The sequence below is a fragment of the Eucalyptus grandis genome, chromosome 5, assembly GCF_016545825.1.
Source record: "Eucalyptus grandis isolate ANBG69807.140 chromosome 5, ASM1654582v1, whole genome shotgun sequence".
NCBI lineage: Eukaryota > Viridiplantae > Streptophyta > Magnoliopsida > Myrtales > Myrtaceae > Eucalyptus > Eucalyptus grandis.
The window spans coordinates 10258080-10284136 of NC_052616.1; the positions used below are offsets into that span (position 1 = coordinate 10258080).

Below are 26057 nucleotides of genomic sequence, written 5' to 3' on the forward strand. Positions count from 1 at the left end.
CATAATTATATGTAATGAACACTTTTAGTAGCTTGACCGAAAAATCATAAAAAGAATAAGTGCATTTGAATTTTTTTCAATAATAATAGTAAAAAAAAAGAAGTAAGAAATTCTTGGCCTCGATGGCAAGGCTGCTCACATGCCCAGATAGCCTTCAGCCTTGCCCTCAGTCAAGAAATGACTTATCTGATCAAAGATACTGGTCCAAGTCTTAGAGATAGATGGATATTGCACAATATTACCCGGCAATTTAAAAATAGGCTTTCGCAACGCAATGATCTCTCTCTCTCTCTCTCTCTCTCTCTAGGGAACTCCAATTAGAATTTCATTTCGATTGATTACGTTTCATTAGCATTTTATATACCATCACATAAATAAATCCAAAAAAGAAGGTTAGAAGGTCTTTATATAGGCTTTGTTTACTTCATGAAAAATGTGAAATTTTGGAGAATTTTTTTTTAGGAAAATATTTTTCTAGAGAAATGACAATATTTTTGATATTTGATTGAAATTTGAAAACAAATTAAAAATATTTTCCACCATTTGGTATAAAAATCTCGATTTGATTTTTTAAGGAAAATTACTAAAACATTTGGATTTTTTTTTCTTTTTTTTTTCTTCCTTGACTAGCTGCCTATGACAGCAATGGCATATGCAAGGGATGAGCTCACCTAAGGCCAGCATGGTGACCAGTTGAAGGAGAAAGAAAAGAAAATGATAAAAAGAAAATAAAAGAAAATAATTTTTTAATGAATAAAATAAAAGAAAATAAAAAAATTTAAAAAATTAAAATAAGTGTAAGGAGCACGTGCTTGATTTGGGAAAAATATTTCCCTTAATTAATTTATTTTTGTGAATCAAACGTTGAATTTTGCGAAACAAATGGGGCTTTATTTATTTTCTTGTTTCATTGGAAGAGAGCTTAGTGAGTCGGTGGTGACCGGTCAGCGGGATGAATTGTCCATCTTCACCCTCTGTCGAATGGATGTGAGCACATACGTTTAATTCAGAGAAAAAGTGATGAGTGTAAAATTCACTCGGCCACTTGCAAGCTTTCTTTTAATTAAATTTGCGAGGTGGTGGGCCAGCATGTGCTTACAGCTTCTTACCCTAGTCCATTTAGGCCCCGTTTGTTTGCGTTTCTTTTTTTGTTTTTAAACAGTTTTTCTGTTTTTTTGTTCAGGAACAAAAAGGAACAGAAACGCGTTTGTGTGCGTTTCTGTTCCTTTTTGTTCTTTTGTTCAGGGAACAAAAAGAAACGAAACAAGAAACACAAATTTTGTGTTTCTTGTTTCGGGAACACAAATCGAAACACTTTTTTTTTTTTTTTATTTATTTTCTTGTTCTTCTTTCATGGCCGAGGCCGGTCGCCGGCCTCGGCCACGGCCGGCGACCGGCCGACGAGGGCCGGCGGCCTCGCCCAGCCCACGGCGAGGCTCGCCGGCCCCGGCGAGGCCGACGCCGTCGCCGGGCGAGGGTCGGCCTCGCCATGGTTGGGCGAGCTCGAGCTCGCCCAGATCCGGCGAGGCCGACCTCGCCCCGGCCGGCGAGCCTCGGCCTCGCCGAGCCACCGCCAGTCGGCGTCGCCGGGCGGTGGCTCGGCGAGGCCGAGGCTCGCCGGCCGGGCGAGGTCGACCTCGCCGGATCCGGGCGAGCTCGAGCTCGCCCCCATGGCGAGGCCGACCTCGCGCCGGCCGGGCGAGCTCGGCCTCGCCGCGGTGGCCGGCGAGGCCGCGGCTCGCCGGCGGCCGGGCGAGCTCGGCCTCGCCGGCCGGGCGAGCTCGGCCTCGCCGGATCAAGGCGAGGCCGACCTCGCGCCGGCCCGGGCGAGCTCGATCTCGCCCGAGATCCGGCCTCGAGCTCGCCGGGCCGGCGAGGCCGAGCTCGCCCGGCGGCGGCGAGCCTCGGCCTCGCCGGGCGGTGGCCCGCGAGGCCGCGCCTCGCCCGCCGCCGGGCGAGCTCGGCCCTCGCCGCCGGTCGCCGGCCAAGGCCTTGGCCGGCGACCGGCCAAAAGAAGAAAAAAATGAAAAAGAAAAAAAAAAAAAAAGGAAAAATAAGAAAAAAAGAAAAATAAAAGAAATAAAAAAATTATCCAAATTTACCAAACATGTTTCGTTTATTTTTATTCCCGGAACAAGTTTACCAAACGCGTATTTTTGTTCAAAAATTGTTCCCAGGAACAAATACTTTTTTCTATTTCGTTCCCCGGAACAATTTTTAAACAAACACAACCAAACGCGCCCTTAACTTCTACCGGGTTGGCACATCCAACGCAGTGCTCAAGTGATGCCACGTCAATTTTGACATAAGTTCATTTAACAAACAATATGTCGCATTTGGGCCTACTCTCTCTCTCTCTCTTCACTGATATGCTTTTACTTTTTAACCTTTTTCTCTTCTTCTTCTTACTTTCACTCCACCGTGGACAACAGTTCATGAGCGACACAGGTCGCATTTGGGCCTCTCCTTTTTCTCTTCTTCTTCTTCTTACTTTCACTCCACCGTGAACACAGAGGGTGTGGGAGATGCCGTGTCAATATTGACACAAGTTCATTTAACGAGCGACATGTGTCGCATTTGAGCCTACCTCTCTCTTTCTCTCTTCACTTATACGCTTTTACTTTTTAACCTTTTTCTCTTCTTCTTACTTTCACTCCATCGTGGACGACAGTTCATGAGTAACACGTGTCGCCTTTGGCCTACCTCTCTCTCTCTTCACTTATACGCTTTTACTTTTTGCCTTCTTCTTACTTTTGCTTTTACTTTTTACCCTTCTTCTTACTTTCACTTTACCGTGGACAACAACAGATGTAAGACAATGGATGAGGTGAAGGCAGCGTCGGGCCTTGGTCTCTTGGTCACACTCCACCGTGGACGACACGTTATACACTTCTACTCTTTTCTCTTCTTCTTACTTTCGCTCCACTGTGGACAACAATGAATGTGAGACAATGGATGAGGTGAAGGCAGTGTTAGAGGGCCTTGGTGTTTCTTGGTCAAGGCGAGCATCGACGCAAAGGGTGCGAAAGGGACTTGGATAGGAAGTGCTTCCAACCCGGTGCTTAAGTGATGCCGCATCGATTTTGACACAAGTTCATTTAACGAGCGACATGTGTCGCATTTGGGCCTACCTCTCTCTTTACTTATACGCTTTTAATTTTTAACCTTTTTCTCTTCTTCTTGCTCTCACTCCACCGTTGGCCAAGGCTCTCTTTACTTATACGCTTTTAATTTTTAACCTTTTTCTCTTCTTCTTGCTCTCACTCCACCGTTGGCCAAGGCGAGCATCGGGTGCGGGAGGGACTTGGATAGGAAGTGCTTCCAACTGTGTCCTTCTTCTTACTTTCACTTTTACTTTTTTCCCTTCTTAGTTTCACTCCATCATGGACAACAACATATGTAAGCCAATGGATGTCTCTTCTCTCTCTTCACATATACGCTTTTACCTTTTTCCCTTCTTCTTGCTTTCGGTCCACCGTGGACAACAATCGATATACACTTATACGCCTTTACCTTTTTCCCTTCTTCTTGGCCTTGGTTTTCCTGGTCAAGGCGAGCATCGACGGTGCGGGAGGACTTGGATAGGAAATGATGGTGCTGGAGGCTGGAGACGAAGTAGGTGAAGATGGTGGGCAATGTGCCGGAGGTAGTGAGTCTAAGCTCGGGATACGATCGACTAAGGTTCTTATCCCCAAAAGAGAACTCGTGAGATGAGAGCAGCCCCGGAGGCTTATAAACAGAGGGTCGTGGCTTCTCTGAAGCAATGCGGGACGTAACGTACGCCAAGTAAGAGAGTTTCTAGAAAAAAGAAAGTGGGGCTTTGTTCTTTTCCTAAAGACACAGAAGAGAGAGGAGAGAGACTCTCGTACGAATGAAGAGAGAGAGAGGATGCAAGGGTGTCTGACGTGTGAACCCAATTGTGACACATGTCACTCGTTGAATGGATTTGTATAGAATTGACGTGGCATCACTTGAGCAGCACGGAGAAAATATTGCATAAACTGAACCCACTTCAGCCGGACGATTCAGCAATTCACACGTAACGAACGTGGCGCGCGTGGGTTTTTCTTTCCCGACGCGCGTCTTTTTGTCACAGAAAGATCACAAATACATCTAGCCAACTCGTTTGCGTTTTAACATCATCACTCTCCTCTTCTTCTCTCTCGTCTCTCCGGGGTAGGCCTCTCACTCTCTCTCTCTCTCATGTTCTTTGATCAATGGAGGACATAAACGGCGCAGCCTCCAAGCCGCCACAGATTTCCGACATGTTCCAGAAATTTGCCCTCGGCGTCAAGGCCAAGACCTTCGAGTTCTTCGCCAACGACGACAAGGAAACGCCGCCGGCGGCCGGCGGCGACTCGTCCGGCGAGTTCGGGCTGCTCGACTCCGCCGAGGAGGTCATCACCGGTCGGACGGACGTCGTCTTCAAGCGCGATCACTGCAGAAAGGAAACTTTAGGCCGAGAGCTCGAGCGAGCTTGCGGTTTGTCTCCGGAGTCGACGGGATTGCCGAAGGAGCCGTGGAGAGAGAAAAATTCCTTGTCGGGGAAAATGAACAGTGGAGAGAGAGAAAATAGGAAAGAGGCTTTGCCTGTGGCACCCATCCTTGCAACGCGGCGCCGCTTGTCGATTTATGAATGGTTCGCCCTCATGGTGACGTGGAAGCGCCGGCGTGTGCAATATTTTCTCGACATAAAGGCGTTTCAAACATTGTTCCCGGATAGCTATTTCGATTTCCTTTTAGATTCAGACTTGAAGGAGAAATTGAGGGCCAAGAAAGATTCTTTCGCCGCGTTCGTCGCACCGGTCGTTCTATCTATGATCGCGTACGAGCAACTCCACAGGAAGAAAGCTTGTGAATGCGAGGTGTTCCTGAGTTCCAGCGGCAAAGGTGCTCTGAAGAATTTCGCCGATAGCCTCTACAAAGGCATGGTCGACGCCGGGATCGGTGTATTCAGAAACTACTATTGGCTCCCCCGACACGAGAAGATTGGGTTGAAAGCCATCAAGAGCAGCAAGATTTCAATCCTGATTCTGTCTCAAAAGTACGATTCCAGCAGACGGTGCCTCGATGAACTGGTTCAGGTAATGAAGTGCACGAATGATAGCTCGGGGCATGTAGTCTTGCCCATATTTTACAGAGTGAAACCCGCTGACGTCCGATGTGAAGTAGATGTTTGTGACCCAGTGGTTGCGGAGGAACGGAAACAAGTGCTCAAAGAAATCAGCTCCATGAAAGGATGGGAATCGGATGAAATCGCTGCTGGGTACTCAAATCTTTTTCACCAAAACCTTGTTAAGTTTCTTCTTTTAGCGAGATATTGCTTGTAGCAAAAGTGGGGTGAGTATAAACGTCATATATCTGCACCTCTCCCTCTGTCTGTGTTTTTGTGATAGCTCTTATCATGTAGGGTAAATTACTTTCTATTGTCATTCGTAATATATCTTTTTCAACGGGAGAATTATCAAAAAATTTCTAAACCTATTACAATTATGCCAATTCAGTTCTAAACTATTTTAGGGGCTAATTTAGTTCATCCAGCCAAAATTGGCCCGTCGGTGTTGACGTGGATGCCACGCGTTCGGCGAATGCTAACGGGGCAATTTTTAAATATTTTTTAATTTTTTTTTCGAATTTTTAAATATTTTACTGAATTTTTAATTCTTTTTTTCCTCTCTTTCTCCTAGCCGGCTGGAGGCGAGGGTCGGGCGAGGCCCTCACTAGATTTGGCGAGGGCCGAGCTTGCTAGCACCGGGCGAGGTCGATCCTCGCCATGGTTGGGCAAGGCCGAGCCTCGCTAGATCTAGCGGGGCCTCGCCCAACCAAGGCGAGGGTCGACATCATTGGTGGCCGATGAGGCTCCTTGCCCGGGGACGGCGAGGCTCGACCTCGCCATGGTTGGGCAAAGCCGAGCCTTGCCGAGATGTGGCGATGGCGGCCCCGCCGTCATTGGACGAGGCTCGCCTTCGCCAGTGGCTGGCTAGGGCAAGCCTCGCCAGTGGCCAGCGAGGGTTGATGAGGTCAGCCTCGCCGGCGAGAGGAAGGAGAATGTGGGAAAAAATAATTCAAAAAAAAAAAATTTTAAAAATAAAAAATAAAAAGTATTAAAAAATATTAAAAAATTGCCACATCGGCGTTCGTTAGTTGACGCCCACGTTAGTGCCGGCCGGCTAATTTTGGCCAGATGGACTGAATTAGCACAATTATAAAATGTTTAGGACTAAATTGGCCAAAAAAAAGTTTATGACTAAATTGACACAATTGTAATAGGTTTAGGACTTTTTTGGTAATTCTCCCCTTTTTCAATAGGCCAATAATTTCAAATTTTGATCCGAATCCACTAGATAAGCAAATTTCAAAATTCATTAGCCACAAGTTTCTTTTAGTTCATTAGAAGTCGTTAGACTTCCAAACAAGAGAAGTCAACGGGGTTTGTCATTTGGAGAAATCCTGTGATTGCTATACCCACTTTTATCTTAGCAGATAAGATAAGATATCGATGCGGGGAAGCGACAACTAACTTGTTTATTTGCTTTTATGCTCTCCTCAGATACAATATCAAATTCTTGTTGCCATGTATTTGAAATCTTGTTTTATTTGACAGGGATGAAGGACAATTGGTCGAATCGGTCGTCCGAAAAGTTTTGATAGAGTTGAAGAAAGCGCTCGAACCAGTTATTACTGAGAATTCAGTTGGGATTAAAAGTTCCCTAGAAAAGATTATGAAATTTTTAGATAGTTGTGGTTCTACCCTATATGTTGGAATCCATGGAGAGGGTGGTGTTGGTAAGACAACTCTTGCTAAAGTCATCTACAACAAGCTCTCTCAACAGTTCGACCATTGTAGCTTCATACCCAATGTTGCGGAATCATGGAAATGCAACGGTATTGAGCACGGTAATGAGCAACCAAGTGCTACCATCTCATCGAGCTTTAGAAACATGAAAGTCCTTATTCTTCTTGACGATGTGGATACTAATGATCAATTAAAGGAGTTCCTTGGAGAACGGAACTGGTTTGCTCCAGGAAGCAGAATCATTATTACCACAAGAGAAAAGAGTATTCTTGATTGGGCTAAAGTGGACTACAAGCACGAGCATAAAGCAATGGAAATAGATGAAGCTGAGATCCTCTTTGCTAGACATGCATTTCGAATGGACTCTTTGCCTGATAAATTTTCAAAACTCTCTCGCGAAGTGATATCTACTGTTCATAGGCTTCCTTTGATTGTTGAGATTATAGGTTCGTATTTATGTGGCAAGAGTAAAGCATTATGGGAAGAGACTAAAGAAAAGTTGCAAGAGTCGCAAAGGTTGCGGCAATTGCAAGAGTCGCCACGGTTATTGCAAGAGTCGCAAGAGTTGCCTCGGAAGGAAATGCAAGAGATTTTGGAGATACTTTATAACGCATTGAAATTTGAACAAAAGAAAATATTTCTGGATATTGCTAGTTTTCTAGTTGGGAGTGATGTGAGAACTGCATCCTGTATGTGGGACACCAGTGACTTCTATTTGGAGCTGGGGATTGAAGAACTGATATTCATGTCTTTGATAAAAATTGGAGATAATCATGAGCTTAGAATGCATGATGAAGTGAGAGATTTTGGTAGGAGTATTGTCCGTGAAGGACGTTGCAAGGAGGCTGACAATGGCCGTAGACTGTGGGACTCCGAGGAAGCTTTAAAAATGCTAGACGAAAAAGAGGTAACAGCACATCTTTCTTTTCCTTCCCCAGTCCACGTTTTCTTGTTTTAAATGATGTTAATCCTCTAAATAATGTTGGTTCTAGTTCTTCCATTTTATTGTTGTGCTCGCATTATATTATCGAAGTGAGTGGGACTAGACTGTTGTTGATTTTAGCTAGAAAGTGGTCAGTTTCTCCTCAAATCTTAAACTTTACACTCGGTCTGGAAATGGAAAGGATTCAGATAATGACCTCAAGAGAAAAGATAAAAGAAAGGAAATGGTATGATTTTATCATTACTTGGATGCTTATAAAAGGAAAGCAAGGAAATGAAGAAAATTTGGTCATTTCATGTCGGACGATGCTGGGCTGACAGCATGAATAACGGTGCCTTTTCAACCATAAATGACCTTTGAGGGGATCTTGGCAACCGGGTAGCAAATTTAGAAAGAATCTTGAAAAAATTTGGAAAATATTCTTATTTCAAATAGATAATGAAATTAACAAAAATGAAATATACTTGATGTTTGTGACCTTTTTTAAATAGCTTTGAATAACTATGTAAATGTAAAACTCAGTTCTTTTATAGTGTGCTTGTGACCTAGGAAGCACTAACACTCTTTAGGAGCTTTTAAGGCGTGTTGACACTTCGACATATGTTTAACACTATTGGATACTCTTCGATACTCTCTGACGCTCGGTCAACACGTATCGGGAAATCCAACACTTGATCAACCCTCTCGATACTCTTCGACACGCGAGTAAGGAATTCCAACATGAGATTTCAAAATTCTAACACGTGATTCCGATACACGTGTCTTATTGCGTGTTATTTGTCGGTGTTGGTACTACTGAACTTGCGACAATATTTTCACTTATTATTGATATAAAGAAAGTCATATTAGTAACCCACACGTGTATTTCGCTAATTGAATGAGATACCAAAATATTATTGAACAAGTAAAAAAAAATTATACACTACAATGAGTCTCGTTGTGGCATTTGTTGAACTTAGACACGATATATACTTATCTAGTTACGATATGTTAAATTAAAATTTGGCTAGCACAATGAAAAAGTTGGGCTATACAAGATATAAAAAAGGGGAGTGAGGCAAAAAGTTTAATCAAACAAATTTTGTATACTATAAATTTTAGTAATTGTATTCATTTTGTTAAATGATGAATATAGTTTTTCACGACTGCAAAAGAGAAAAATGTTACACATAATGATGTTGTCAAAAGAAATCCTAAATTCATATGTCTTATAATAAAAATGTTTGAACTAATCTTTTACATGGAATTTAAAATCATGTTGATAATGCTTTCAATAAAGCTATCTTCAATTCCCCAAGATGTTCTTATTTTCTATTTGATTTAATCTAAACAATCCCACTGAGTGGGATTCACAGATTTCTCAAGGAAACCTGACAAATAAGTTGTCCAATTCCCTTGAAAATCCTGTGGTTGGGGGAGCACCGTTACTTTCCAAGGAGTAACCGTGCGGTCACCCCATCATTATTCTTTCATATTTGGTTAAAGAGGAGAAAGAACGGAAAGGACTTTAATCATATTATCATTACTAAGAAAGAACGGAAAGGACTTTAATCATATTATCATTACTATCTTCTCCTTATGAAAGACAGTTTTTTTATACACAAGATCGGGGCATATATGAAGAGACACAAAAATATTTGTGTCTTTCTTAATTCACAAAATGACACGAATAATCTCCAAACTTCGGCCTAATGTATACTGTCATCTTTAAATTTTCAATATATATGTATCAAAAATTCAGGAACCACATTAAATAAATTAAATGTTCAAAGATAATATTACACATTGAAAAAAAAAAATTCAATGATCATATTGAACAAATTGAAAGTTCATGGATGGCATTACACTTTGGATTAAAGTTTATGGATCATTTGTGCAAGTATCCCTTCTTAATTCCTCAAGATTTTGAGTCATTTGAGGAGATTAGAAAGAGCGAGCAAATTTGGGATGCGAATCACTCCAAATCCCTTATGTTCAAATCCCTTGAACTTAATCTCTCCTACCAAACTAGGAAAACTTTTTACGTATTTTCTTTTCCTCTCTAACCCCTCCACCTTAACTGAGTGTTAAAGTTTACCAAGTCGTGGCCCTTCATAGTGAGGTGGAGCTTTGCCCAACATTGCATCCTAAGGAGCGACCAGCCCCCGTCCTCGCGGGGCACTCACTGTTCGGCTTGGGCATACAATAACGTCGCTAATTTTTTCAAGTAGTTATTCAATTGAATATGTTAATGTAGTGACTAGAACTTTAGTTTAAACATCCTTGCGGATATACGTGAAACTTGTGTTTTGTAAATTGCTTGAATCATAGACATGAAATAAGTAGATTAAGGAATCCTATACTTTTACATTGTGGACAAATCAAGAAACTCATTTGCGATAAAATAAGAAAAGCCAGGTACCGAAGTACTAAACTTAAATCCCCTATTTTCACTAAAGTAGTTCATGGAAAAGAAGTTTCATGCAATTTCGTATCACTCGTAAGTAATAACCCACTAATTAATTTCTGCTAGAACAAATTAGACTTGGAGCATATAAACATTTCCTTTATCAATTCCTCTTACGTATATATATATATATATATATATTCTTGAAAATTATGCTACTTAAATTTATTTATATTTTCTTAATTATTAAAAATCTCTCGATCCCATGGGCTTGGCTTTACTTGTTATCTAAGAGCACTTGCTAACAACTAATGTAGAATTTGACTAGTGAATAATAACTAAAATAGAGACTCCTCTAGTACCTAAATTAAGAGAGAAAAAAATACCTGACCTAGGTAAGCCAAAATGGAGCCCTACTTAATTTCTCTCACTTATGGTTCTTGACTCTTGTGTTTTATCAGCTTTAAGCAAAATACTAATACTTTTACATATACACTTTTCACTAAAATTTTTGAAGATATGTTCACTAGAAATCCTAAAACTTGTTACGAAAATATAATGGAGTCTTAAAATTTACAAAAAGTACAATCAAATCCTAAAATTTATCAAACTAGTACAATGGAGTTCTTCCATTAACTCCATCCATTTAGACTAAGGGAAAATGCTGACGAGGCTCTTTTTAATATTTTTCCTAACGTGGTGATGACGTGGCTAAAACATGAAACACAATGCTAAAATGACGAAAAGTTTTAGAACTTAATTGTACATTTTTTTTATATAAATTTTATGATTTAATTGTACTTGCGTAATAAGTTTTAGAACTTCTAATAAACATAACTTGAAACTTTTGTCTCCATCTTGTGCATAAAGAAAATTATTCATTATTCTGTAATTAAACGATTGATATTGGTATAAATACTTCAAATTTGACTTATTTCTTAGTGACTTTAGTGGGGCTATTTCCGCACTCTATTTGACTACATCCTCTCCAGTTTTACCGCATAGACAAAATTGCCCTTAGCGGTTTTTTTATTAAAATTTGCTTCCAATTTTGTTCTTTTCCCATTATAAATGTTCTTAAGCTTTAAAAGCTAAACCTATTACTATTTAGAAATTAAAATTACAATTGCTCTTATCGTTACTTGTCCATACTTTGCTCAAAGGCTCACCTTGCGGTGAATTTCTTATTTGTTAAATGTTGTTTGACAGTCCCTTATAGATAAGTGAGATCAGTCTCATTAAAAAGATTTACCTCTAAAACTTCAACAGAGAACTAGGGCAGTACATCTGCGATACTGTACTAAAGGAGGCCTTCCAGTATCTTTTTTAAAAAAGACCCCTCTTAACTCTGATTCTATGACTTCGACCCAAAAAAAAAAAAAAAAAAAAAACTCTGAATCTATGTCTTAACAATTAGGTGTCTTGATAGTGATCTGATTATGAATTTTAAGGACCATGTTTCAAAATCAGATTTCAGACACGCATAGCCTGTGCGTTTACATTATTATATGTATGTTAATAGCAAAAAGAATATGCCAAATTTTTTTTTTTTATAACAGTAATGCATGCACTCTTTTTCTCGCAATTTGAGAGCAAAGTCATATTAGTTTTTTTTTTTCTTTTATTCGTAGGAAGCTGCGATAGTGATCTGATTATGAATTTTAAGACATGCATGGCCTGTACGTTTACATTAGTATATGTATGTTAATAGCAAAAAGAATATGCCAATTTTTTTTTATAAGAGAAATGTATGCACTCTTTTTCTTGCAATTTGAGAGCAAAGTCATAGTAGTTTCTTTTGTTCTTTTATTCGTAGGGAGCAGCAAATATTCGGGGGCTTTCTCTTGACAAAGGCAACTCAAGGCAAACCGTTAACTACAGAAGTGAACAATTTAAAAATTTGGTGAGCTTAAGGTTCCTTAGCGTAAGTGACGCAAATTTTGTGGGAGATTTCAATATAATATTTTCCAAATTAAGATGGCTTCAATGGGAGAGATTTCCTGAAAAACTGAAGGTAGAGAATTTTGCTGTAAAGGAATTAGCCGTACTGGATTTCTCGAGAAGCATGATTTCTGAAAACTGGATAGGATGGAAATTTATCAAGGTAAGATGGGAAAGCGTTGTTTTCTTCTTCTTTCAATAAAAACCACTTCTAGCTAACCCCATGACACTTTCTTTCTTGCAGTCAGCGGTGAAACTGAAAGTGCTCAACCTTACAGGTTGTTCTTTAGAAAGCATTTTCTTTCTCTCAGAATTTAAGCATATAGAGATTCTGATCCTCAGAAATTGTAACAAACTGAAGATAATTTACCCTACTATTGGAATGTTGGAGACCATCGTTTCCCTTGATTTGAGTGGTTGCTCGTCCCTCGAGGAGCTGCCGCCAGAGGTGGGAAACTTGAAAGGACTGAAGGAACTTTTCCTAGATCAGACTAATATACAAAACATTCCAAACAGCATGTGGTCCCTTGTGAAGTTGCAGCGCTTATCGTTACAGAGCTGTCCACAATTGAGACTGAACCGTGACTCAGTTATTAAGTTGGAATCATTGGCTGAACTGGTACTAGCCACAACAAAGATTACTGAATTACCAGAATCCATAAAAAACTTGCAGAATTTGGGAATTCTGAATATGAGTAGTACTCGCATTAAAAGGCTACCAGATGCTATTGGAAGGTTGACAAAGCTCCGGGAGTTAGATGCTTCGAGGTGCACAGAGCTGATTGAGGTAACCGAAAGCATCTGTGGTCTGACTTCTCTCCAAAAACTTGATTTGCGCGGTTGCTTGGAGCTTCCAAAGCTGCCGGAGCTTCCTTCCAACTTAACAGTTGTCATTGTCACCTGTAAGAGTGCCAAATTGCCTTCATTTTCTCACTTGAGTCATCTAAAGCAACTACGACTTCATAACTGCAAATATCTCGTATCCATACCAGAGCTTCCTTCAACAACATTGGAGCTTGAAATTTCGGGATGTGAAGCTTTGGAGTTCTTAACTCCACAGGAGGCAGTTGAAGATATCAAAGTGTCATTGAAAAGGTTAGACATCATTCGCTGCAACTCCTTGGGAAAACTGGACCTTTCCCAATTAAATCTTCTTAGTGTATTATGTGCTCTGGAATGCGTAAAAATACAGGAAATTGAAGGTCTTGACAAATTGGATAGCTTGGAAAGCTTGACTATCCACGGCAATAATTCCAGTGAGTTGGACAAACCATTTTCGTCCCTTAGCGAACGGGCATAATTTCTGACCACAATGGAATGCTAGGCCTTTCAGATTTGGAGGTTCTTCATAGGTTTGGCGTTCTCGGAAGACTCGAGCGTCTTTGGGTGCACTTTCTTAAAAAGGCAGGACCTTTCATATCTAGAGTGTTCGGAGATATTAAATGCTGAAAATTAAAAATATTTAGTCATAATTAAGGTCTCAATAAGTCACAGTTTTTGGAAAAGCTGAATATCTTTGAAAAGTTAGCGGACTCATGTTGCCTTGAGACCTTCGAAAGCGTTGGATATCGTGTCCAACTTGATCTGTATGGTATGATCGTGGAAAAAGTGCTAGATGATGAGAAAAAGCCGCTGATTGGACAAATAGATTTTCTGGGTGCAAGTTACCCAAACCAATGCCAGAATTATCTGGAAGGTGACTAGCAAAATCGTGACTCCTTTGATGCAATGATGCAGAGGCAGATGTGTAATAGAAGTTGAGATGATCCCCATTTTCCTAATAAAGCATGTCAAGCAGGTAAGCCATGTTCTTTTCCTATTAAAACATGTTAGATAGGCTCCTTTTATTTTACAAAAATATTTTAAAAATATTTTTAGGATTTTCCAACATTTGATTCATGAAAAATAAACTAATTAAGTAAATATTTTCCATTTAGTGTAGAGAATAATTTCCTTTTCTGAAAAGAGGAAATCCATTTTCATTTTCTTTCTTTCACCTCTAGACCAAGCATTTTCTTTGGTCAAAAACCTTTTCCTTTTATTATTTTTATTTTTTAAAAATTTAGTTTTTAATTCTATTTTCTTTTTCTTTTCTTTTGTTTTCCTTTCCTTCCCTTTTTTTTTTTTGCTTCTTTCTTAGGTGAGGCCTGAGCTCACAAGCCTTAGGCGAGCTTGAACTTGTTGGTTTAGGCAAGGCTTGACCTCACAAGAATCTAGCAAACTCAAGCCTCATCAGCTTGTGGCGAGGCTCAAGCTCACTTGTAGTCGGTCGTTAGCCATCATTAAGGCCTGACAACTGACTAAAAAAAGAAACAAAAAAAAAAAAATGAAAGAAAAGAAAATACAAATAAAAATAATTACAAAATTGAATTTTATTGGTAATTTTTTTCCAAAAATCAAATCAAACATCAAATGGCGAAAAATATTTTCTAGTTCATTTTTAAATTTAAGCAAACATTGAAAAATCTTGTCATTTTCTAAAAAATGACTTTCTGAAAAATATTTTTCAGAAATGTCACATTTTTATGAAAAAAATTAAGCCTAAATTTTCAATTGTATTTTCTGTTTGCAATTCTTTTAAGATAATTGTCTACTTCTCATTAGTATGTGCTGTTTGACATTCTTTTTATTTTCTGTCTTATATAAATTCAGGGAATAGTGGGGAAGATCTTTGTAGTCAATGTGATGCTTCAGCAGAACCTTTTTCCTCATCTTGCTTGGGGATGAAAATAGATCAGAAGGCCTTCTAAGTACGTCACTCGTCATTAGTCTTTAAGTAAGATCATCCATCCTCACATGATTTCAATCATGGCCAGCATGTGCAAAAACGCAGATGCAGGACACATGGTTTGCTTTCACACACAATACCTACTGCGTTTCTTTCATTTATGCAGAAAAAGAAGATTTTCAATGTTTAATTGATTCTAGAATTCTGGTATTAACGACAAATGCAGGCGTTTGACTGCATGAGCCCATCGTAACGTGCTGAGAATTCACACTTACAATCGGCAAGTACCGAGGCAGCTTGTAGAAATATCTGACTAAATCCAAGAGGTTGTTGGCCTGTCTTGTCGAGGGATTTTACAAAAATCAATATGTCGAACTCGGATGTCGAACTGCTCCTGGACATATTTTACTAAATTGATACATCGGGAGACTCGTTACATTCCCTGGCTAACGTGAACTCCTTAATGAGTTTCGTCATGTGCTGAATTTAGAATATTCATGCAATTCTTCTTCTGGAGAACAATCACCTTCCCACTTTCTGTTATGCTAAATTATTATTATTATTTTTTTTATTGATTGGAAAGATACTTCCCTTTCATTAAAGCGGGGCCTAATTGAGCAAGCCGCATCGAACCCAAAACCTCCCAAAGAGGAGGGTTTTTTTTTTTTTTTTTTTTTTGGTCGAAGAGGAGGGGGTTAAAAACCCAGCTTTGTGGAGGGGCATTACACCTGGAGGACTTTATTACCCAATCCGGATGATGAGTTCGGGATTTGATCATACCTTCTTTGTCCAATTACAAAGGAGGAATAGGTGTTCCACCATCCAAGGTTCTTTTCGACACACGGGGCAGATTGGCTTAGTTACTACCTTCCATTTGAATAAATTCACTCTAGTTGGTAGTGCGTTCTAGTAGATACTCCATATGATTAAGCTGATTTTCGGGAGTGTTTTCAATTTCCATAATTTACTACATAGAGTTTTGGGAGTTTGGTGTGAGGTGGAGCTTACTTTGTGTCTTGTCTAGTTTTAGTCTTGCCAAGTTGATTGTACCTGCTTTTACTAAATAGCGTCCAAATTGGTTGGCAATCTATTTTGGCTTATCTCCTGTCAAGGTAGTGGATAGAGAAATTGCTAGAAACCACGGGAAAATTACCAAAAAAGTCTTAAACCTATTGTAATTGTATCAATTCAATTATAAATTTATTTATTTTTGGTCAATTGAGTCATAAATCTTTACAATTGTGTCAAATCGATCTATCCAGGTCAAAATTAGCCATCAGCGCCGATATGGCCACTGGTCATCGCCAAACAACCTTTTTTTCATAATATTTTATTAATTTTTTAAAATCTTTTTTCCTCATTCTTCCTCCCTCCTCCCTCCTCTCTCCTTCTTCCTTTGGCTTCGACGACCAAGCGAGCTCACCTCACTAGTCGGTGAGCTTGCACCTCGCCTCCCAGGGCTTGCCCCGCCATTGTTGAGCACAAGCTCGAGGTGAGCCCTCGCTGGGTCTGGCAAGGGCTCGCCCCACTAGTGGCTAGGTGAGCTCACCCTCACCCAACGATGTCGGGTGAGCTTGCCCGGCCACCTTAGTTCGACGACTGGCCAGTCGCTGGAGCCAAAGGAAGAAGGAGGGAGGAGAAGAGAGAAGGAAGGAGGAGGAAGAGGGAAAAAAAAACAAAGAGAAAAAAAAGGATACAAATTAATAGAATAATTCAAAAGATAAAATATTATCTAAAAAAGTCTCTCGCGCCAGCCTACTGTCATGTTAATGTCGATCGGCTAATTTTGGCCAAATAGATTGATTTGGAATAATTGTAAATTTTTTTTTTTTTTTTTGGTGAAAGGTAAGAGATATATTGACTTTAAACCAAAAGTTATATAGCTATACAAGCGAGGGAACTCGATACCAAAAACTTATACTCAAAATGACAACAAGTCATGCCGAGTGGAAGGGTGTCGAGAAAAGACACAAACAAAGAGATAAAACTGAAAGAAGAGAGCCAAAATAGCAGCTAAGACGCAGCCCAAACAGCGGCCACCAACAAAAGAAAGAAACGGGAAAGAAACCAGCAAAGACACAGCAGCAATCTCGGCTTCGTCAATCCACAAATCACAGCAACTAAGAACCTCTGAAGAGAGGAGAAAGATGGGTAACCCCTACCAGCAACAAAAGACGGGTGGAGATTAACCTAAAAAAATGGTTGGGCTGAGAGACCAGCATCGCTACAATCTACTATTTGTTGTGGAGGGAGGCACTTGGTGGAATGACAAGGCTTTGTCCCTTACAACCTTTTCAAGGCGCTTCTTCATTGTTGACAAGGAGGGGGCCCTAGCTCAGAAGAAGATATTGTTCTGCTCTTTCCAAATGATGTTGCAAAAGGCACCAAATGCGAAATGAGCGAGCGCAATATGGAAGGTATTTCTCCAGATAAATATTTGATGGCCCATTGCATGTTATCCATCCAAGATTTATGACTCAATTAACAAAAAAAAAAAAAAAATTATGTGAATTGACACAATTGCAATAAGATTATGATTTTTTTAGTGACTTTCCCTAGAAACCATAGTTTGGAAAATAAATTCATTTCAGAGCTCCATAAGGCATTTGGGGGCTTGAGTGATTCTCTATGCTTTTCTCAACATAGCTTTATTGAACATAACGAGATCTCTAAAGCCCAAACCCCCTTTTATCTTTCCTCTGCGTTAATGTCTACCATCTCTCCCAATGTAATCCGACCTTAGATGCATGTGTTTTCCACCGAAATGAAGCTATCATTTTCCTGCCCAATTTTCTAAATCTTCTATTTTTGGATTTTAAAAATTGTTTTAAATGTTTAATTATTTTATTTCGAAAATAGGGACTCGGGCCAGACTCTTAAGACCGGCCCGGAGAGGGCCGAAATGACCCCTACTGTCGAGGTTGGGCTCACACAATGAGCCCAATCTGACCCAGCGCAGCTTTCCCCAAAGCCCTAAACTAAAGACTAGGCCCACCTTCCTATTCGTCCAGCTCAAGCCCTTCTGAGTCAAAACCCAAGATCCTAAAAAAATGAGACAAGCCCAAGTCTCAACAAACAAATCGAGCACAACCTTATTGAAAAGAGAATTAGCCCGAACTATACTAAACCCATTTAGCCATAGCAGCACCAGACCACGCCCATTACACATACTAAGCCCACATTAAAATTGTTTTCAAATAAAATGATCTATTTCCTGATTTTCCTTCACTATTTCCTTTTATTCATTCCTTATCACCCTTTCTTGCTCCTCGTGTCTTCTTCCCATCGTCTTCCTACTTATTGCCCATAAACTGTCAACGCTTACACATGAACTTCAGAATATCAAAGCTCAACCAACGAAGCACACATCTCATCCTAAACCGAGATAGACACACTTTATCGTCAATTACTCTCAATCACCGGACAACCACCGTCAGCCGCCACATTCATCCATCAAACGTCCACTGACGCAGAGAACAAAGACAGACACAAACGGATGAATGGACGTAATGAATGAATCGGTGCCAGTGGGCTTAGAAATTAGCGCTCGGACCGTTCGTTTTTAGCGATGCCAATACAAAGGAAAGACAAGCAGAACAAATACATTCAGATTCAATTTTAATAATAATGAAACATAACCAGAATTGGATCAATGCACTAAGAAAATGATTGGTCTACGTCTACGCATCTTCAGATTGAACAAAATCGTGACCTATTTCATGTTTGTGTCTAAGAGGCATATTATCAAACGGATGGTTGTCAGTTCGAACATATAGCGCAGAGACAAGCTCGCACGAGTTTGGTTCGAGCATTTCGTCGAGCATGTGGCAAGCACAGAGTGAGGAGAAAACATTGACCATCTTTTAGGACTCGAACTGAGATCTTGACCCAAACAATTATCAAGAAATGCTCAACATCAACAAAATCAACCCCGATGGATACAAAACGCCCAAGAGCCGGAGAAGCCGAGCTCGGCTCTTCGGAGACCCTTACCCGGCTTGAAGACGGCCGGCGAGCTCGAGACGAGTCGAACCACGGCCGGCCGCCTCGAAATGTCTCCGAGCCGAGATCCTCGGGGAAAAGGGACTCCAATCAAACAAGTCAAAGTCTCGCCGGGAATGCTGGGAATAGTCGAGCGAGGGAGGATGCCAGCAGGAGGTCGTCGGACGACACGATGGAGGTGGCTGGTCGGGTGCGACAGAGAGGAGAAAATGCATGAGGCCGAAAGCGAAGAAAACCCCGCTGCCCCATTGTCCTCCCCTTTTTTGTTTTTCAAAATGCCCGATGGTCCTTCTCTCTCATCCTCTTTGCTGCCGCCAGCCACCTGGTCCATCAGCCGAGAAGGCCAAAAAGGTGAGGGTTTCTTCCTTTAGGGTTTCGCGTGGTTGGGTTCGAGGAGCTATCTCGAAATGTGTGAATTTAAATAATTCCAATCCGATGTCAAATATCATCTTCTAATTAGTTAACCAGCTGTCTAGGTTGAAGTTTTCCGACGTTATTAAATTTCACTGTCTCTAAATCAAATATCTAAAATAAGATTAGAAACTGACGTTTTTCTAAAACTTTTTTTTTTCTGGTCAAAGGATTCTATAACTTTTTTTTCTAATCAAAGGTCAATTTCTTTGATTTAACAAAAAGTCAATCTTCGGCCAATTTTATGCTAAATTGACATCTATGGGGTGCATGGTAATGTTTACATTCTTTTTTTGTTAGGAGAATATAAATAAAAAAAAAAAGTATTTACATTCCGGGAATAGTTTTGAACAAAGAACGCGTTTGGTAACGTTTGTTTCGGAATAAAAAATGAATAGAAACACGTTTGAGTAAATTTTATTCTTTTTTGTTTCTTTTAATTTTTTAATATTTTTATTTTATTTTCCATTTTTTCATTTCTTTTTTTTTTTCTTCTTTCGGCCGCGCCGGCCCCGCGAGGCGAGCGGGCTCGCCCAGATCCGATGAGGCCGAGTGTCGCGGCCCTCGGCGAGGCTCGGCCTCGCCGGATCTGGGCGAGCTCGAGCCGCCTAGCCATGGCGAGGCTCGGCCTCGCCGGATCCGAAGCGAGCCCGAGCTCGCCCGGCCAAGGCGAGGCTCGGCGTCGTCGACGCGGGCAAGGCCGAGCCTCGCCGCCCGCAGTTAGAGCCGAGCACCCGCACTCCGCTACGCCGACCGAGATCTCGCCCGCCGCTACTCCTCGCGACGCCACCACTCGTCGCCACTTCGCTTGCAAATCCGTGCCCCCGCGGCGGCCTCCTCCGCAAACGCTACCGTCGCGCCACCCCGAAGTCCGTAGCTCGACGCCATCCCGATCTCACCACGCCATTCGCGACGCCGTCCGCGTCTTGCCCACGTCGCCCGTGTTGATCCCGAAGCCTCTAGTGCCGCGGCTGCCGCACCGTCCTTGGAGCCCTCGCCGGAACCATAGCCGGAGATCTCCCCTCGAGCGAGGCCGAGCCTCGCCTTGGCAGGCGAGGCTCGGCCCACCGGGGCTTGGCCGGGCCATGGCCGAGGCCGGCGACCGCCAAAGAAAAAAAGAAGAAGAAAAGAAGAAGAAAAGAGAAAGAGAGAAGAAGATAAGCGTTTCTTTAAAATTGTTTATGGAACAAGAAACAACTTTTTTGTTTCTCATTTCTGTTCTTTTTGTGTTCAGGAACAAAAAAAAAAAAAGAACAGAAACGCAACCAAATGCGTTTACATTCTTTTTTTTTTCGAGAACAAAAAAACAAAAAAGTGTTGAAACGAGAAACGAGAAACGTTTCCATGCGCAGCCCTATGTACAACTGAGATACTAAGGACGCGTTACTAATTTTAGTCAAGAAACTAGGCTTGCCGCAAACAAAAATTTTGATTCTGGAATTTTCTAATTTTTTTTCAGAAAAATTTTGACTCTCAAGAAAATTCTGGTGTCAACAAACTTTATAATGAAGTTAATAAAAACTTTATTTTTATGATACAGTTAAGGAATAAGTTAATGTTGTAAGTAAAAAATCAAGTAATTTTCCTCAAACCATTTAATGCAGAGTTTAATTGAGAGCTGACACAATAGGTTATAAGAAAAAACCAAATGAGATTTATTTATTTAAAAAAAAAAAAAAAGAGGATAAACGGCGACGTGAACTGCGCAGTTCATAATCACACTAGATTATATGCGATTCTAGCAAATTTTGGCGATGTACCAACTTCACAAACGTGAACTCTGCGTTGATGGACTCCTCTTATGTTGAACCCGATCGACTTGGTTCTCATAGGACGATCGTTGACCCTGTGGCTCAAATAAAACAGTCCTGGGCCAATTGGCTTCGATACTGACTATTAAGTTTTTTCTATTTCTTTTTTTTTTTTGGGGGGGTGGTCTGTCAATACCTACTATTGAGTTATTTTGCGCAACTTTGGCATAAATCTTTAGCATTCAGTGCGCTGATACAATCGGCGAGAGCTCTGAAGAACGGTAGCTCGACATTGACGCGAGCTCCTAAGAAGATGTGCTGTATTCTGGTTTGTTTATATAATAGCGACTCTATGTACAAGTGACCCGGGTATATCAATTCTCTCAGCGAGAGGAGTTATCGACAAGTCAATGCTAGATTTATAATTTGATTTTCATCTAAAACAAAAACTAGGCAAACCGAGAGATATCTTTTCTTATGAGCTACATATTTATTGAGGGGAGAATTACCAAAAAGTCCTAAACCTATTGCAATTGTGCCAATTTAGTCATAAAATTTTTTTGGCCAACTTAGTCCTAAACCTTTTACAATTGTGCCAATTCGGTCCATCCGGCCAAAATTGGCCACCGGCTGAACAATTTTTTAATAATTTTTTTATTTTTTAAACTTTTTTTAATTTTTTTTTCTTCCTATCTTCTTCTTCCTCGGCGCCGGCCGGCCGGCCGGGCCAGGGCCGAGGCGAGGTCGGCCTCGCCGGCCCACCGGCGAAGGCGAGCCTCGCCCGGCCGACGGTGAGGGCCGTTGCCCGGCCGTGGCGAGGTCGAGCCTCACCAGATCGGCGACGGTGGCCTCGCCATCGGCGGGCGAGGCTCGCCATCGCGGGCGAGGCTCGCCTTCGCCGGTGGGCTGGTGGGCGAGCCTCGCCCGCCGACGGCAAGGCGCGCGTCGCCCGACCAAGGCGAGGCTCGGCCTCGCCCGCCCATGGCGAGGTCGAGCCTCGCCGGATCTGGCGACGGGCGGCCTCGCCGGTGGCGGCGAGGCCGCCGTGGCCGGGCGAGGCTCGCCCCGGCCAGCGCGAAGGCGAGCCTCGCCCGGCCGACGGAGAGCCACCGTCGCCGAGATCTAGCGAGGCTCGACCTTGCCATGGTTGGGCGAGGCCGAGCCTCGCTTGGCCGGGCGACGGCGGCCTCGCCGTCGCGGGCGAGGCTCGCCCGCCGGTGGCGGCGGGGCGAGCCTCGCCGGTGGCCGGCGAGGCCGACCTCACCGCTCGCCCTCGCCTCGGCCGGTCGGGCGCCGGCGGAGGAAGAAGAAGATAGGAAGTAAAAAAAAAAAAAAAATTAATTTTTTTAAAAATCGAAAAAATAAAAAAAAAATTATTAAAAAATCGTTCGCCGGCCGGCCGGCGTCCATGTCAACGCCGGCCGGCCAATTTTGGCCGGATGGACTGAATTGACACAATTGTAAAAGGTTTAGGACTAAATTGGCCAAAAAAAAAAGTTTAGGACTGAATTGGCACAATTACAATAGGTTTATGACTTTTTGGTAATTCTCCCATTTATTGAGAATTGATCAATCCCAAAGTTTCGATTACATAGTGTAAAAATAGCCAATGTATTAAAAATTGTCAAATTTTCCTAATAAATTTCTTAACAGGTGCTCTTAAGATGCTAATTAATAAATTTAGAGTTTATAAATAAGATAGTGTCAGCAAGTGTCTTTATATTGTATTATTTAAGGATTAAGGTATTAATTGAACTAAACCGAGATATGTGAATATATTGGGTTGTTTAACAAATGCTCCCATTGATGTGCAATAAAATAAAATAAATAAATAAACTAATGCTCCTAGAGAATGATCCCTTGAGAAAGGAACTTTCAAAAAGTGACTGATCATAACTACTTTCAATTTTGGGTTAATACCCTGAAAAATTTCAAATTAATACACATGTGACAAATTTGTCCAAAACTATTTTTTTGATCATAAAAAATCTCAAATTGGTATACCTTTGACAAATTTATCCCAAACTAGTATACTCGTGACAAATTTACCTTATGTTATTTTCGTTAAATTTTACTGTTAAATTATTAAGTTAAATGACACGTGACAGTTGGTTGGTATATCAATTTGGAATTTTATGCTTCGTTTGTCACAGTCTACAATTTTTGTGATTTTTGGTGATATTAATCCAATTTAGCGGAGGGTATATTTGTCACAAATTTACCAGTTTAAGATTTTTTGCGGTTGAATAAATTAGTTTTGGTAAATTTGTCACAGGTGTATCGTTTTGGATTTTTCAGGGTATTAACCCTTCAATTTTTTCATAACTCTTGTAAAAAAATGTCCAAACATACAATATAAAGTAACTTCCATGAGTTGGTAATTTTTACTCCTTGACGAACATGTCTTGTGCTATTGAGGTGAGGGCAGAAACATTCACATTAGTTCGCAATGATGATGAAAAGAAAAAGTTAATTTCTAGAAAATAAAATTGTAATTGAAGCTGGGTACTAAATTGTAATTGAAGCTGATTGGCAACCAGCTAGATGAGGGTTGGCAACCTCGCCGGAGTGTCATTGGCCCTTGGCGAGGCTGCGCCTCATCAGCTGAGCCTTGACTAGGCAAGGTTGAGCCTCACTCTACTAGGCAAGGCTTGCTAGTGGCTGGGGTAGGCCCGGGCGAGACTCGCCTAGCCACCGATTACAGTGGGTAGACGGCGATAGCGCTAGCGGTAGCAGTTGAAGAAGAAGAGAGAGGGAAGAAGAACAAGAAGAAATAAGAGAAAAGGGAAAAAAAAATAGGTTGGCTTGATTCCATAATTATTCTTAGGAATAAAGAATCAACTTTTTTTTTTTATTTCTCAATCTGTTCCAAATTTACGTCTGGGAACAAAAAATAGAAATTTGTTTCCGAATTTTTTTTTTTTACTAAGCAGATTTTTGTTCCAAATCTGCTTTCAAGAACAAAAGAATAAAATTTTTTACTGGTTGGCAATCGGCCAAACAGAGCCTGAGTGCCTTTCCTTCAATTATTGGTAATAACCAATAACAATCATAAACACTTACACACACATAAATGTGGTAATCCGCGTCATTTAAATTTTAATTAAAATGGAAATGTGGTCTACCTTCCCCATCTTTTTAGAAGACAGGGCTGGGCCGTACCTTGGTTGTGCTGGAAGTGCCATGACTTGTATTTTTGCTAATATTTATTATAATATCACGATACCTGACAAAGTTGGATTAAGTGAATGTGAGATTAATATGATATTTTAATGTTCGTATTACTCTAGCATTTGAGTAAAGTAAACGCGATACTAACTGAAAAGTAAGTGTATAATTTATCATTATCATTTTCTAGTCGTTGATGCCCAGGAGCATATAATTTATTATTTATTTTGTGCTTAAAAGCAAAAGGTGATCAGTGTAAATTCATTTGCCCATCTGCAAAAGTCATTTGTGGTGGGCCAAGGCATAGATAAATGTATGAAAAAGCGCCTCAAGGATATTTATTTAACACTTATTAAAGAAACTTTATAAATCTCGCCCGAGATGGGTTTTAGTGGGTCCGTTATGAACCATTTTCAACCCATTTAATAAGCACGCTCTGGTCCTTCGCCAATCTCTTCTTTCTTTTCGATTTCGTGACTCGTGGCCTTCTCCCTTTGATTGCTCTACTTCCGCCATCATTAGGTTTTCCTCAATCTCTAGCTCGCGACAATTGCACTTTTGAGGACACCCAAATTTTCACTACCATCTTCACACCCGTGTCATAACTTGAACCCCAGACTCCCTCACTAAACTCAACGAGTCGGCTCATGAAGTAGCTCATTTTTCAAAGGCAACAATTTATGGAAAAGAGTTAATAAGAATGGATTTTGGCTTGGGCTAAATTTGGGTCAAATGTAAGTTGAGTATAAATCACTAAGGGCGCTATTGATAACGCTTTTGTTTTCGGGAACAATTTTTGATAAGAAATTATTCTATTCCTTAAACAATTTCTAAGTATTTTAAGCCGTTTGGTAACTATCCAAAATTTCAATTCCTTGAATAGAATTGCGTTTGGTATCGTCCTCAAAATTTCTACTTCAAATAATTTTTTTTCCTTTCTTTCTCCCCTTCTTCTTCAAGGTGGCTGATTGTTGGCCTTGGGATTTTGCGCGATTGACTAGACGAGGGTGGCGACCTCATCGAAGTGTCACCACCGAGCTTTGGCCGGGAGAGCTCGATCTTGCCGAGTTGAGCGAGGTTGAGCCTCGCTCAACCATGGTTGGGCCGAGCCTCTTTGATGGTCGGGCAAGCTTTCGGCGAGCTCTCGAATCTCGCCCTAACCTGGCGAGCCTTCGACGAGCTCACCGGACCGGTTGTCAGTGACTCGGCGGATAGCGATGGACGGCAACGGCGGTGGCGGGTGGCGGCGAGTGAGTTGAAAAAAAGAAGAAAGAGGAAAAAGAAAAGAAAAGAAAAGAGAAAATATGTGCTTGATTCTAGAATTGTTCTTGGGAATAAATAATCAATTTTTTTTACTTCTTAATTTTGTTCCAAATCTACTTCCGAGAACAAAAAAAATAGAAATTTATTATCGGGAACAAAATTTTTACCGAACGTATTTCTATTCAAAATCTACTTCCGAAAATAAAAGAATATAAATTTTCACTTTGTTGGGCAAGTTAACAAACATACCATAAGTTTGCATTGAATATAAATAGATCTATTTGGATCGGACAATATTTGACTTGATCTGACCCACCTGTTATGAAAAGATTGGTAATTAGTCCAATAGGTTGGGATCGATGGGCAATTTTACCCGGCAATAGACAAAGAATTTAATTGCGCTCTATTTTTTTTTCTTTTGGAAAAGTCAATATAGAGTTTCATTTGGTTCTGATTACATTTCATTTGACATTTCACCTGACCCTCACCTGCATCCAGAACAAAGCTTGACAAGGGGGTGGACAGGCCAGCTAGGTGATGCATTCGTTCGTATTCACCCTTAGTGCAAGGAAGTTGGCAGATGACGTTCGGCTTAAAAGCAAATGAAGATACGAGTTAAATTCATTTACCCATCCGCAAAGGTCACCTGTGGGGGGCCCGAAAGTGCT

General features: G+C 41.0%; 1 protein-coding gene across 4 annotated transcripts in view; it reads right to left on the reverse strand.

The window, feature by feature from the left end:
- The window catches only part of LOC104443901, a 130441-nt gene that overhangs the window by 56432 nt on the left and 47952 nt on the right, over window positions 1-26057 (reverse strand). The window lies entirely within an intron of this gene.